The sequence below is a fragment of the Drosophila sulfurigaster genome, chromosome 3 (genome assembly GCF_023558435.1).
Source record: "Drosophila sulfurigaster albostrigata strain 15112-1811.04 chromosome 3, ASM2355843v2, whole genome shotgun sequence".
Taxonomy (NCBI): Eukaryota; Metazoa; Arthropoda; class Insecta; order Diptera; family Drosophilidae; genus Drosophila; species Drosophila sulfurigaster.
The window spans coordinates 39572426-39585111 of NC_084883.1; positions in this window are offsets into that span (position 1 = coordinate 39572426).

Consider the following 12686-nt stretch of genomic DNA (forward strand, 5'->3'; position numbering starts at 1 on the left):
TTGACTTAAGAATTGTTCAACCTTAAAAGTTTGAAGACCGGTTATCTTTTTAAGATCGATGAAATCATAAATCAAAATTTTCTATCTCTTCTATCTATTTTCTATCTAATGATATTTTAAATATGATATATTCTAATAAAATGCACACTTTATTATACATTCTGCAAAATTTTCTAAATATCTGGCGTGGTATAAATATTATAAATAAAATATTATATTGTCTTGAAGAGAAATGTGACATATAAGTTAATAATTCGAAGTTTTATTGCCTTCGTTGTTCTATCTTGCTCAAAGTTACCTACATGTTTAAGTCTGCTACTTTAATAAATATCATAAAATTGTATTGATGAGAACAACTTCAGTAATAAAAATAATTCATGTTCATGGCAATATATTAATACTTATTGTTTTCTATCTCGCTTAGCAAATGAATAATTCACAAACATAAATGTGTGTTAGAACAAAAATAATGGTTAATTTCCACCTTAATGTGCAATTGCACTTTAAAACTTTAAAATATTGCCATATATATTTAAATGAAATACAAATTTATATTTATGAAGTTTGTACAATTTATTACATTTTTGAAATATTTGTCATTTTAGTCTAATGTAAATTTGTAAATAAACAATAATTAAATAGGCTTGATGTGATAAGTTTTAAAAAACTCATCAAATTTATGAAAGCATTAAATCTGAGAGTAAAAATATAAATATAAGGTTGGCCAAAAAGTCTTGCGGTATTTTTATGGAATTTTCAATTGTTCATAAAATTGGTTATAATAATGCGATTTAAGTCAAACCTTATATTTCGTGTTTTTTATACATATATCAAATAAAAAACAGTGTTGTGAGAATTACTATTTTTTAATTCTCGTCAATAGGTCTAAACAAATGTACTTTCAATGATTAAGATTCTCTTCTCTTAAGATTCCTCAGTTTATTAGCAAGAAGTTCGACAACACCTCATTGACTCTTGATTGAAGCAGTTTGATGAACTTCGCATACCCTGTGCTCAAGCAAGCAGTTCAACAGCAAACAGCAGCAGCAGTCTAAGTAGAAGTTGGAGTTGAAGAGAGACGGAGTGAGACGACGCAATGTGAAGCGAGCAGAGTTGAAAAGTCAGTTGTCGCAATGGCTGACAAAGTTATGTGGCCTGCAAGTAGAGGTGTCTGGGCCAACAGTTGTAGTAATAGCAACAAGAACAAGAACAACAGTTACAGTTACAGTTACAACGGAGTGCATGGAGCAGAACGCGACGCTAACCCAATGGACAGCAATTTGCGCCACTAAACGAACTGACAAAGCGACCGTATAGTATGCGTGTGTGTGTGTGGGTGGGCGGCGGCGAGTGTGTGAGTGTGTGCGTGTGCGTGACTGCTTGTCTGCAGCTGTAATTAGGTTTGTCCGCTTTGCCCAGGCGTCGACCGCGCGCTCAAACAAAAGTCAGCAAGCAGTCGCGCGCAATTACAACTGGAACTGCACTGCAGTGCAGTAGAGGGTGGGGTGGGGAAGCAGTGCATGCGTGCATTGCAGCGTCAGCCCAAAAGTATGCTGTAAATAATTCACAAAATGGTCTGGTTTATTGCGTATTTAGCACTGAGCCTCGTTTTCGATTTCGGTTTCGGTTTCAACTTCGGCGCAACTTCGGAAATGTTTTGCCTTGTTTACATCGCAGTGCATAAATTTGCAATTGCACGCATACGCATACAAAGCGCAGAAGAGGGAGAAGGGAGGTGGGGAACTGTATCGCTTATTGTGTGCAGCGTATATTGAGTCCAATGTGCTGTGCGCCTCAAATTAGTAGCGTGCCGAAAAATCTGCATTGGACGCCCAACAAAGTCGGACAACAAATTTTGTAGCTAACAGCATTTTCAAGTTTTATCGTTACGTGTCTGTCGCGCCAGAGAGTGTGTGTGTGTGTGGGTGTGTGTGTGTGAGGTGGCAGCCATTGTGTCCTTGGCCCAGCGAGAAAGGGAACTATTTGTGAGTGGGGTTTTCTTTTTTGTTGCTGTTGTTGTTGTTGCTGGGCGTTGCACGCACCCAGATCCCAGTTAAAATTTTCCATTTACCATTTACCAGTTGCCAGTTGCCAGTTGCGAGCCTTGTCTATTTAGCTGTGCTGCATACAAAATGCACATAAATTGTCATGTTGCCCTCCTCCCACCTTCCCCCTTCTCTTTCCCATCGCTGTCTCTCTATCATGGCCATGTGCCGGAGCATATTTATATTGATTTTCGCGCCGAGCATTTGCCAGCGTGTCCCTGGCTCTGACTCTGGCTCTGGGTCTCTGGCAATGGCACTGGGAGCGACGTCAGTTTGTTGTTATGTACTTTGGCTTTTCAATTTTGGTGCGCTCGAGACTCGTTTCCTGCTCATATTATTATTGTCGTTGCTGTTGTTGTTGTTGTTGCTCTTGTTGTTGCTGTTGCTGTGTTGCACAGTGTTTTGTGGGTGCACAATAAATTGAGCCGAAATTGCATCAGCAAAATTAACAGTTTCGCGTGCGTTAATAGACTTTTCCATTTTGGGGGCGAACGCAACACCGCAACGCCGCAACACCGCAGCGCGGCCTCGTTTGTCGAGTGACGTGGGGCTCGTCGTTGATAGCCATCAATGGGGCCATGTGGTCGTTATGTTGCCTCTAACGCATTTAGAGACTGAATACCCATAAATGCATTTTTGATAGCCGAACATAATCTTTGCCAATATATTTACCTTGCTTTTGTCTGACTAGTTTATTTAATTTTTTTTAACAATTTATCGCATGGTATTTCAATAAATTGCGCTTTGATAAGGTTAGCATAGTTTAAGGCGCGCTGGAAAATACATAAAAATTTGCAATTTGAAGTTGAAGTTTGTCTTAAGTGAAGTGACGTGAATAACTCATAAGTAATAGCAAATATATTTACTAAATAAACTTTGTCTTATTTGTTGTGTTGGGTTTATTCAGTTAAGTAGCATTTTATTAAATTTTCTTGAACTATAATTAAGCACAGCTTAAAGGCACATGCAAGCAGTGTACACACCGAAGCACAGCTTAAAGCCTTACGCAAGCAGTTCCTCACCCACCTAATATAGATTGCTTCTCTGTATGGCTGTACTGCAAGCAGTGCTGGATCCCTTGACACTGATCGAAGAGCTTCTCTTGTTGCCCTGCTCTGCTCTCTTAACAAATATGAAAGATGAGTTTATGCTGAGCAACATTATGAGCAAACATTACTTTATTTTGCGTTGGCATTTGCACAGATTTGTCAAGAGAACACAACATTGCGCAAAACTGCGCGCGAGTGAAACTTGTAAATTATTATTTTGGCTCTTTGGCTCATTAGGCTGCTTCAGCTTGCAGCAGTTTTCCGTTTGCCACTTTGCTACTTTGCCAGTTGGTGGGGGGAGGTGGGTGCATTGCGACATTTGCATGGGCAATTAATCTGAGGGCGTGGCATTGAAATGGCCAAGTGGCAGCTAGCAACGAGATGCGAGATGCGCAACTTTCACAACTGAAATTTTAATGTGCAGCTCTAACAATAAGCAAAACCACTTACTTAGTCACAGCAATGGCTAATTTGCTGCTCAGTGCAGTGCGAGCAGGACAGGAAGCACAAAATTCTACTTCAAAATATGCAAAATTTGTAATAATCTTGCGAGTGAGCAAGACAAAGAGAGAGAGAGAGAGAGAGAGATGGGAGAGGAGAGGAGAGTAGAAGTACTCACGCAATCGGCAACGTGTCGCATTTGTAGTTAGACATAATTGTTAATTACCCGAAACCATTACCACATTAAAGGCCATAAAATGCAACACTAATTGCTTTACGCTAGGACTCGACTCGACTCAGCTCTTTGGCTCTCTTGCCCTTCAGCTCCTCTCGAGTCAACATTTTCTATTTGATTATGCAGTCAGGGTGCTGCATGTGTGTGTGTGTGTGTGTGTCTAAGTGTTATGCTCGTATGTAACGTAATATGCAGAGCAACAATAGTTATGCCCTGGACTAGCTATCGAGTGTGAGTGAGATCGAGCGAGCGTAAGAGAGAGCAGCCAGAGAGATGTCATGGTAAACAGGCATTCGAAATCGCACACAGCAAGAACAGTAGAAGTACAGAAGCAATAAGAACAACAAGAAGAGCAAGCACAGCAAGAGCAACAAGAACACCAAGCGCAGCAAGAACAACAAGAACAAGAAGAAGTTGAGCTGCAGTGTAGCATATGATTAATATTTCAAAATTACACTGACATGCAAAGTGTCAACTCATTTTGAGCTATGTCTCTCCCGCTCTCTCACACCCACCCATCATTGGCAGTGCAGCAAAGAGCTGACAAAGAGCTCGAAGAAAAATGGTGTAAACGTTTTGTAACAATTCACTTCAGCAACATGCACACACACACACAATGAACTGATGACAGCGATATGGAGGCCAAAGGTAGGCGTGAAAATCGTGAATTAAATGAAATATTTATTAGCCCAGGCTTCAAGTCACGCGGACGTCGCACGCGATTCAATTGAAATTACCGCAAGGCAGCAGCGCGACAGAGACAGAGCTATTGCAATGGTGGGTGCGAGAGAGCAAGCGAGTGAGCTGTGGCATTTATTTAATTATTGTAACATCATCTAGATACGAGTGTAACTGTAACCACAGAGCGACAGCACAAAAAAAGCATAATACAAGACATGGGCTTAAGCCACAATAAGTGGGAAAGGGACAAAAGCAGAATGACAACAACAAGAAGAATGAGAAGAAGCAGCGCAGCAGCTTCATCAATGACAAACGAGGGTCGTTCATCGATTATGCTGCCTGACTTACATAATTGCATTTGCCGCCACTGCTGCTGTTGCCTCGGCGCCCAAGGATGTTACAATCTATGTGTATAACGACCAGATAAGGACACAGTTACAACGAGCAGCTTTCTTTTTTATTTGTTCCTTGAAAATAATTAAATATTCATTCGTTTATGCTTAAGCTTTCCTTACAATGGCGCTGCCCTTATTGAAGTTTTTAAGTAGTCATCAAGTGTCCCACTCCAATCATAGTTTCGTTCAAAGAGCGCAGAGCACTTGAAGCGAGCTTAACGAAATTCGAGAGAGAGAGAGAGAGAGAGGGAGATAGAATGAGACAGTAGTTGGTTGTTTGTGCTTGGCTGATATTTCAATCGTTTTCAGCCCACTGTCAGACTTGACGCATAGAGAGAAAGAGTAAATAAATTGAAAAGCTTTTTAATTGATTGCTCTACTTAAGGTACACTCTCCGCCTCTCTACTCTACTCACTTCACTACTCTTCTCTATTTGGTTCGGTATTTGATTTTGCGTTTTGTTTTTGGGGGGCCAAACATTTTTTGGCTGATTTATGTTGTATGGACTAATCTCATGGAGCTTCAAGTGGACATTTTGGGTTGAGCAATTAACACGATTCGACGCGCACAGGCGGCAAAAAAGGCGAAAGCGATAAAGCGAATTAAAATCCTTTAGCATTTGCCATTTGCCATTTTCCGACGCGAGGCGAGCCGAATCGAGTCGAGTGGAGCAGAGTCTAAAATATTGGGGCAGCGATTTGACATATTGCCAACAAAGGAACTCATTATCTGTGCATTAAATGAAACAGGACTCTCGGTCGGGATTCATGCTCATGCTCATGCTCGGGCCTGTGTGTCACGCTTATAAAACACATTTATCATAACTAATCCTTTGGGGTTTTGTTGGCTGCCACGACGCGTCGTTTTTTGGCCCGGCCTCTGACTTTGCCGTTTGTCGTTGCCGATAACAGTTTGAATAATAAATAAACACAAACAACAACAACACCATTTTTGGCAACAGCAATAGCAAAAGGCAAACTGAAATGGATTTGGAACTGGGACTGGAAAAAGAAGCTGGCAGCAGCAGCAAGGGAAGAAGCGTTTGGGGGCGGCAGACGAAGGTCTTTAATGCAAACGATTATCATATAAGTAATATAAAAATAAATTGTACCCCTTTACCAGAGAAAAAAGCCACACAAAAAAATATGGAAGAAAGAAATAATGGCTAGGCAAACCGAAGCCTAAATACACTTTAAGAGTGAAGTTTCAAAGCAATAAATAATTATACTCATATTTTAAAATGAATTTTCATTCATAGAATGTATCATAAACATATGTACATATACACATATGAATCTATATTAGCTTTTGGTCTAACTAAAAATATAAATATAAAATATAAATATAAATATAAATATAATATATAAATATATATATAATATATATATAACAAAAATCATTATTATTTAAGATTTTGATTTACTATACATGGTTTGTGTAAATTAAAATTGTTTATCTTTAGAGATGTAAGCTTCCATTTATCTCTATAAATTTTTGTCTATACTTTTTCTTATCATATATTGTGATATAGGAATATTATCTGTCTAGCTTTGCTTAGACAGATGCAAGGTTGAAGTCAACTTACTTTGCCCTAAACAAAACAAATTTAAATGTATTTTGCGTAGATAAAACTTTAAAATAATCGTTTAAATACTAAGCTCTAACCATTTGCTTCTATGATAACTAGGTAACTAACTATGATAACTAGTTTAAATATATTATAAATCAATAGCAAATAGGCCAACTTTCAATAGATTATCATTCACAACGAGAGCGTAGTTTGATTTGGAATATGCGGACAGACAGCCAGCCGGACAGTTGAATCAGTCTAACTCAACTCAAGAGTGTTACACGCTTCTCCACAAAGTCACAACAACCTCTGCTAGTGTAATCTCGAAAAAACGCCGAATGAATGAATGGCTGCTGTTGTCAGGGAGTCGTGGAATCGTGCTTGGCTTGGCTTCTCAAACGTTTCGAGGGCTCTACTCTCTCTCTCTCTCTCCGGCCAGACCGCGTCTTGGGCTGGCAAGTGCCCAGCGAGGCTGTGCATTTAAATAGCCGGAGAGACACTTGCCACCGATTGACTGGCGTTGCCATTTGGCAGCGTTTAAATAAATTTGCGGCCCACACTCTCTTCGCACTCTCATCGTGGCAAAGTTCAGACAGTGTCCTGCGCTGTTCTGTGTTGGCCTGGCCTGTTAGCCATTAAAGCCAATTGCCCACAAAATCATGCCCGATATCATAATTGCTCTTCGTGGCTTTCGTTTTCATGTTTGTTGTTGTTGCCACGTTGTGGCTGCTGTTGGCCAGTGTAGCTGTTGCTGTTTCCCCTCCCCTCCCCGTCCCTCATCTTCTTCCACTTCCATTTCCACTTCCTTCTCCCGTTGTTCTTTGTTGTTTTTGTTATTTAGTCAGCGCCAACGTTGGCCAAATGCGCTCGCAAAGTGGCCCTCGGGCTTGGGCCATGTAAAATATTGTTATACTCTATGTAGCCGAAAGCCAATTGGGGTATATTGGCAGCAGGTTGAAAGCCAAAGTAATTTAATTCTTTTTTATTTAAGTGAGGCTTACTGTAGCAGCTTTTATTTGAAATTAATGTTGAGTACTCTCTAAGTTCAAAATTCATCAACTTTTTAGAATTCAAAAGAAATATATAGGCTACAATAAGTTATAGGCTTTCATAAACTTTGTAGTAAAAGCTTTAATAAAATGAAAGGCATTCATGATCTTTCAAAGCTTACTTAAAAAACGCAATACAATGAAATACAATTTCTTGATAATGTTTTATATTAATCTAAAAAAAAATTTCAGATTAATAAAATACTTTGAACCAATAGTTTAACTACATTTTAAAGCTTTATATAAAAAATTAAAAAGTCTAAAGAGTATATAGTATACACCTAAGATTTTAAAATAACAATAAATATTATTGAGCTTTAATAATTTATATACTAATTCCGAAGCTTTTAAAACTTTTCTTTAGAAAAAAGCAATGCTATTAAATTGCTAACTAAATATTTAATTTAAAGTATAAAAACAATATTTTTATTTTAGAGTTACATTGAGTAAAGAACAAGTGAAAATCTGACCTTTAGAATACGTGACCTTTAAAATGAATGGAAAAGTTGTTTTTTCCTTGAAATGATTTTCCATGCTCTATAGACTTTTATTTGATTAATGACAAGCTTTCTTCTAGTAATCGAGGTAATAAATAAAACACAAATTGTGTGACACTACATATTTTTCTAGGGTATCTGAGGGATGATTTACTTTCACGCAAATCTCTTTTTTTTTTAAATTCAAAATAAAATAGAAAGAGAGGCAGGGATCATGAGAAGGGAAGAGGGGCAAGGGAATCGCCACTGCGATAAATTTAAACACTTGTTGTTTGTAGTTATAACCAAAGTTGTTGCTCCACAATTTATTAGAAACACTTTGCGGTTGTTTCGGTTGCAGCATGCGTGTGCGTGTGTGTGTGTGTGTGCGTTTGTGTGTGTATGTGGACAGTAGACAAGCGTTATACGATGGGCCAGTTGACCAGCTCGATTCGATCTGTTTCGAACCGGGCCATATAACGAAAGCTGCATGCAACGCATTTTTATTGAATTTGCGGCCATGAGTTACGAGCTACAGTGAAAAGAAAGAGAGAGAGCAAGAGAGAGAGAGAGGGAGAAAGGGACTGAAATCGATGAAAGGCGAAACAGGAGACAAGTCAAACAATCTCAAGCAAGAAGCAGCTGCATTGACTACACTCTTTGCCACTTGACTCTGCGCCAAGTTAATTAACACTAACGTTTTGCAAGAGAAAGGGACGGAGAGACAAAGAGAGGGGGGAAGTGAACTGCAAAGGACATTCTCAATGCTAATGAAACGTTGTCGTAAATTTCATTGTTTATCTAAGGCTCGGAGTTGGCATGCGGCTGGCTTGCGGCCAACAACTAAAAAAATGGACAAAAATGCCTCCAGCTCGAGCTTGAGCTCAGTTTGAACTCAAGCTGTTGGAGCGTTTGGCTTTTCAGGTTGCATGCGAGTGAGTTATGGGCGTGTTCTTTCCTCTCCGTTGTGTGTATGGCATATGCAGCATATGGCAAGTCATTGGCGGCTGCCATGATGACTTTTAAACTTTCTATTAAACTATAACAACGATGATAGATGAATAATAAAAGCGCAAAATACATAATAAAAAAAGTTTTGGCATCATTGACGACAGCGCGCTGTAATGCGTTCTCACTCTCTTCCTCGCCGTCGCTCTCTTTCGGTCTCTCTCTATCACTCTCGTTCTGTGAAACTTCAGTCAATGCCAGGCCGAGTTTGCCTGGAGGCCAAAAGCGAGACGGCATCGTCTAAAGAAATCAGCAAAACGTTGTTGCCATATTTGCACAGCATACGCTTCTTCACGAACACAGTTGGAACAGTTGCCCAGGGTGCTGCAGACGACGACGACGCCAGAAGCCAAAGAAGAAGAGGAAGAAGACTGATGCTGCTGCATTTGCGGTGAGTGCGTGCCTCGCATAAGTTAGTTCCACTTCCATCTTCCCTTGTTATAGTCCCAGTTTCCGGCCGATGCCGACTAAACCATTGCCATCCTCATTTCACATTCACATTCACATCGACTTCAACTTCGACTTCAACATCGACATCGACATCGACAGATTGATGAGTTGCTGAAAAATGGCAAAATGGAAAACTTAAACAACAGTTTTGCCTTGTCTTGAATTACGCCCCGGAATCCACAACATTGTGCACATAATGCGAATGACTAACGATACCATATGAGAGCTCGACTCCAACTGCGACTGAAACTCCAGCTGAGAAGAGGAATGATGGTTAAGAGCCAAAGCAAACACGTCAACACAGCTGACTGAAAGAAGTCGAGAGATTGGGCCGATTAGTCAACAAATTGCTCAGCTCCATATTCATTGTCACAATGCATTGTGTTGGAAAAATCTTTCAAGAGAATAATTAACAGCGGAACAGTTTTCTCTTCATCTCTCTTTCGATTTTTAATACTGCAACTTGTGATGAATTATCTTTAATTACTTGTTTTTTAGTATCAAATTTATTTGCATAGCAAAGTTGCACAATTTGAATTGTTGTTCATAACTAAAAAATACTTATTATTTCCAGTACTTAGTTATTAAGTGAAATGTATTTAATTAGCAAGAACTTGGACTTTTTATATGTGTTTAATTACATGTTATTTAATATCAAAAAAGTTTTTTAGAGAAAATTTCCACAACTTGAGTTTTGATTCAATGCCTAAAATGATATTTATTTAGAGTAGTTATTTATTACGAAAATTAAATGAATTTAATTAGCAAAGTTATAGATAAAAATTGTTGTATTTTTATATATATAATATCTTGTCCTTTGATGTCACATAAAAGTTATGTCACCTGACTTTTATTTTACAGTTTAAAAACACTCTTTATTTTGGCGGAGAAAAGTTGTGATTTAAAATTGATTTATTTACAAATTTTTTTTTTTTGTATATTTAGCAATATTTTGTATTTTATACATTTAGAATTTATATATGAAAATATGAATATAAAAAAGAACAATACTTAGAGTAGTAAAAGCTAATTAGATTTTAAATGCTTCCTGAAGTATATATTGATTCACAATAATATTTTAGTTAACTTAAAATTGAAAATGTTATTATAAATGTTAAACAAGTTAATTAGCTTGTTTAAAATAAGATGACTCTTAACTTACATAAATAATATGTATTTAAGTACTGCAAAGTTATTTAATTCAACTTGACTTTTAAATAACATGCATTTTTGAGTTTAGAACGATTGAAGTTATTTAATTTAAAGAACAATTAGCAAGTGAGTGGCAATTAATGGCCGCAGTTTTCATAAGTGCAACTGTTGACTAAATTCTGTAATAGCTTAACATAAAAAGCAGCAAATTTATGACGAAACTTCAATTTGTGACTTTTATTACACATAGAAATAAATTACTAGAAATGTGTCAGTAAAAAAATTTTAGAAATTCGAATGTGTTGGTTCTTGGAAGTTTTGAAGTAGCACAAAGTGAACAAGTTACTTATGGGCTAAATGTCAAAGAAAGTAAGAAAGAGTGTTTTAAGAATAAAAAATCTGAAAGACAACTCAAGTTTGTGAATTTGTTGAAGATATGAAGATGATAGAGAAGCTGAAGAACTTGGTCAAACTGCTGGCATTATATTATTTCAAGATCTATGTGCACGTGTCGATCTACGCTATAATCTTTTTCTTACTGATCGTACAGATCAGGGAAGAAAGCTACCGCCAAAATATCTGCTGGGAAAAACTCGCTTGGTATTATGCTTTGGTCGGAGTTGTAGCCTTAATAATTTACTACTTTATTAATTTGTTGCTGTCGATTTGTCGCCTTTTAACGATACAAATACGTATTCTATGGCTGGTGAAAGTTCGCTCAAGTGTTCTGGGCGATTTGAAGCGACTTGCAGGAGAATATGGAGATCAATAAGAAATCAACATGTTTTCAGTTAATTAGCTTGCAACTGCCACTGATGATGATGATGATGTTGATGATGATGACAAGCGGAAAGTGATTATAATGAAGCGAATATGCAAATCGTTTAATCAAAATGTAAATGCAAATGCAAAAATTAAAATGTGCCCATAAAAATGTTGCAACTCCCATTCCATTCTCCCCTCCAAAAAAAAAAGGACAAGCAGACATTTTGTAAATATTATTACAACATTTTTTGCCATTTATTTATACTATTTTCGGCGCTGTGTGTAAGTGTGTGTGTGTGTGTGTTTGCTTGGGGTCGGTTTGTGTTTTATTATTTTTGTTGGCTGCATGATAATAAATTTGCATTTAAATCACCGCCAGCCAGACAGAGAAGCCAGACTTCGGCTCGAATCCCGTTTCGTTTCGTTACTGTTTCTGCACTTTTTGGGCAAACGGCGTCCGTGTCGGGATATACACACAACATTATTAACCACAAAGTGTCACATGATTTTATTTGGCTCGTGCACCGTGCACCGTGCACCATTCACCTGCAGCCCTTTTTCTTGTGCCAGGCTCAGCAGGATTCGCGATTCGCGACTTTTATTTTTTTGTTCATTTCTTCATTTCTGTGTTTTTTTTCGGGAGGGGGGCAAACAACTGCTCGCTGTCTTGTGATTTGAAACGTTGATAAGCGCTAAAAGGACATTCAAAAATAAAATAACTGCAAGCAGCACTTGTCTACTTGCAACAGGGACTTTCCACTTTCTAGACTCGTGACTCCTGACTCCTGACTCCTGGGCAAATGGCACTGGGATTGCAAGTCCTTCATCGCAGTTAGCATTGCAATGCAGTGCAGTTAACAAAGTGCAACTGGGGGATTGCAATCGCCATAAAGAGCTGACTGACCCGGCCAACGAGCCATCTGAAATAAGGAGGGGGAAAAGAGAGAGTGGGTCGTCGACGAGGGCAAAATTGAAGTGCAAATAAAAGCTGTGCAATTTTTGTTGCTGCAGAAAGGACATCGCATATTTCAACAAATTTTTTACTGCACTTTTAGCGTTTGGCTGCATGGCTAGCTGCACGGAGTGTTTTCCTCGTTTTTCCTCCAATGCTGCTGTTGCTGCTGCTGCTGCTGTCAGTGAAACAAGCAAACGGAAACACTCGAAAAGTATTTTGTTTGTTATGCTAAAATTTAATGGCACAGGAAGTCGTATTAAAGACCAGCAAAGCCATCGGAGCCATCGAGTCAGCCAGCCAGCCAGCCAACCAGCCAGGCAGCCAAGTGTATGCCAGCAAATAAGGATAAAATAAATAATATACAATTTTTCGATCAAGTCGGCAGGCGGCAGTAACAATTCCACATATTTTCATT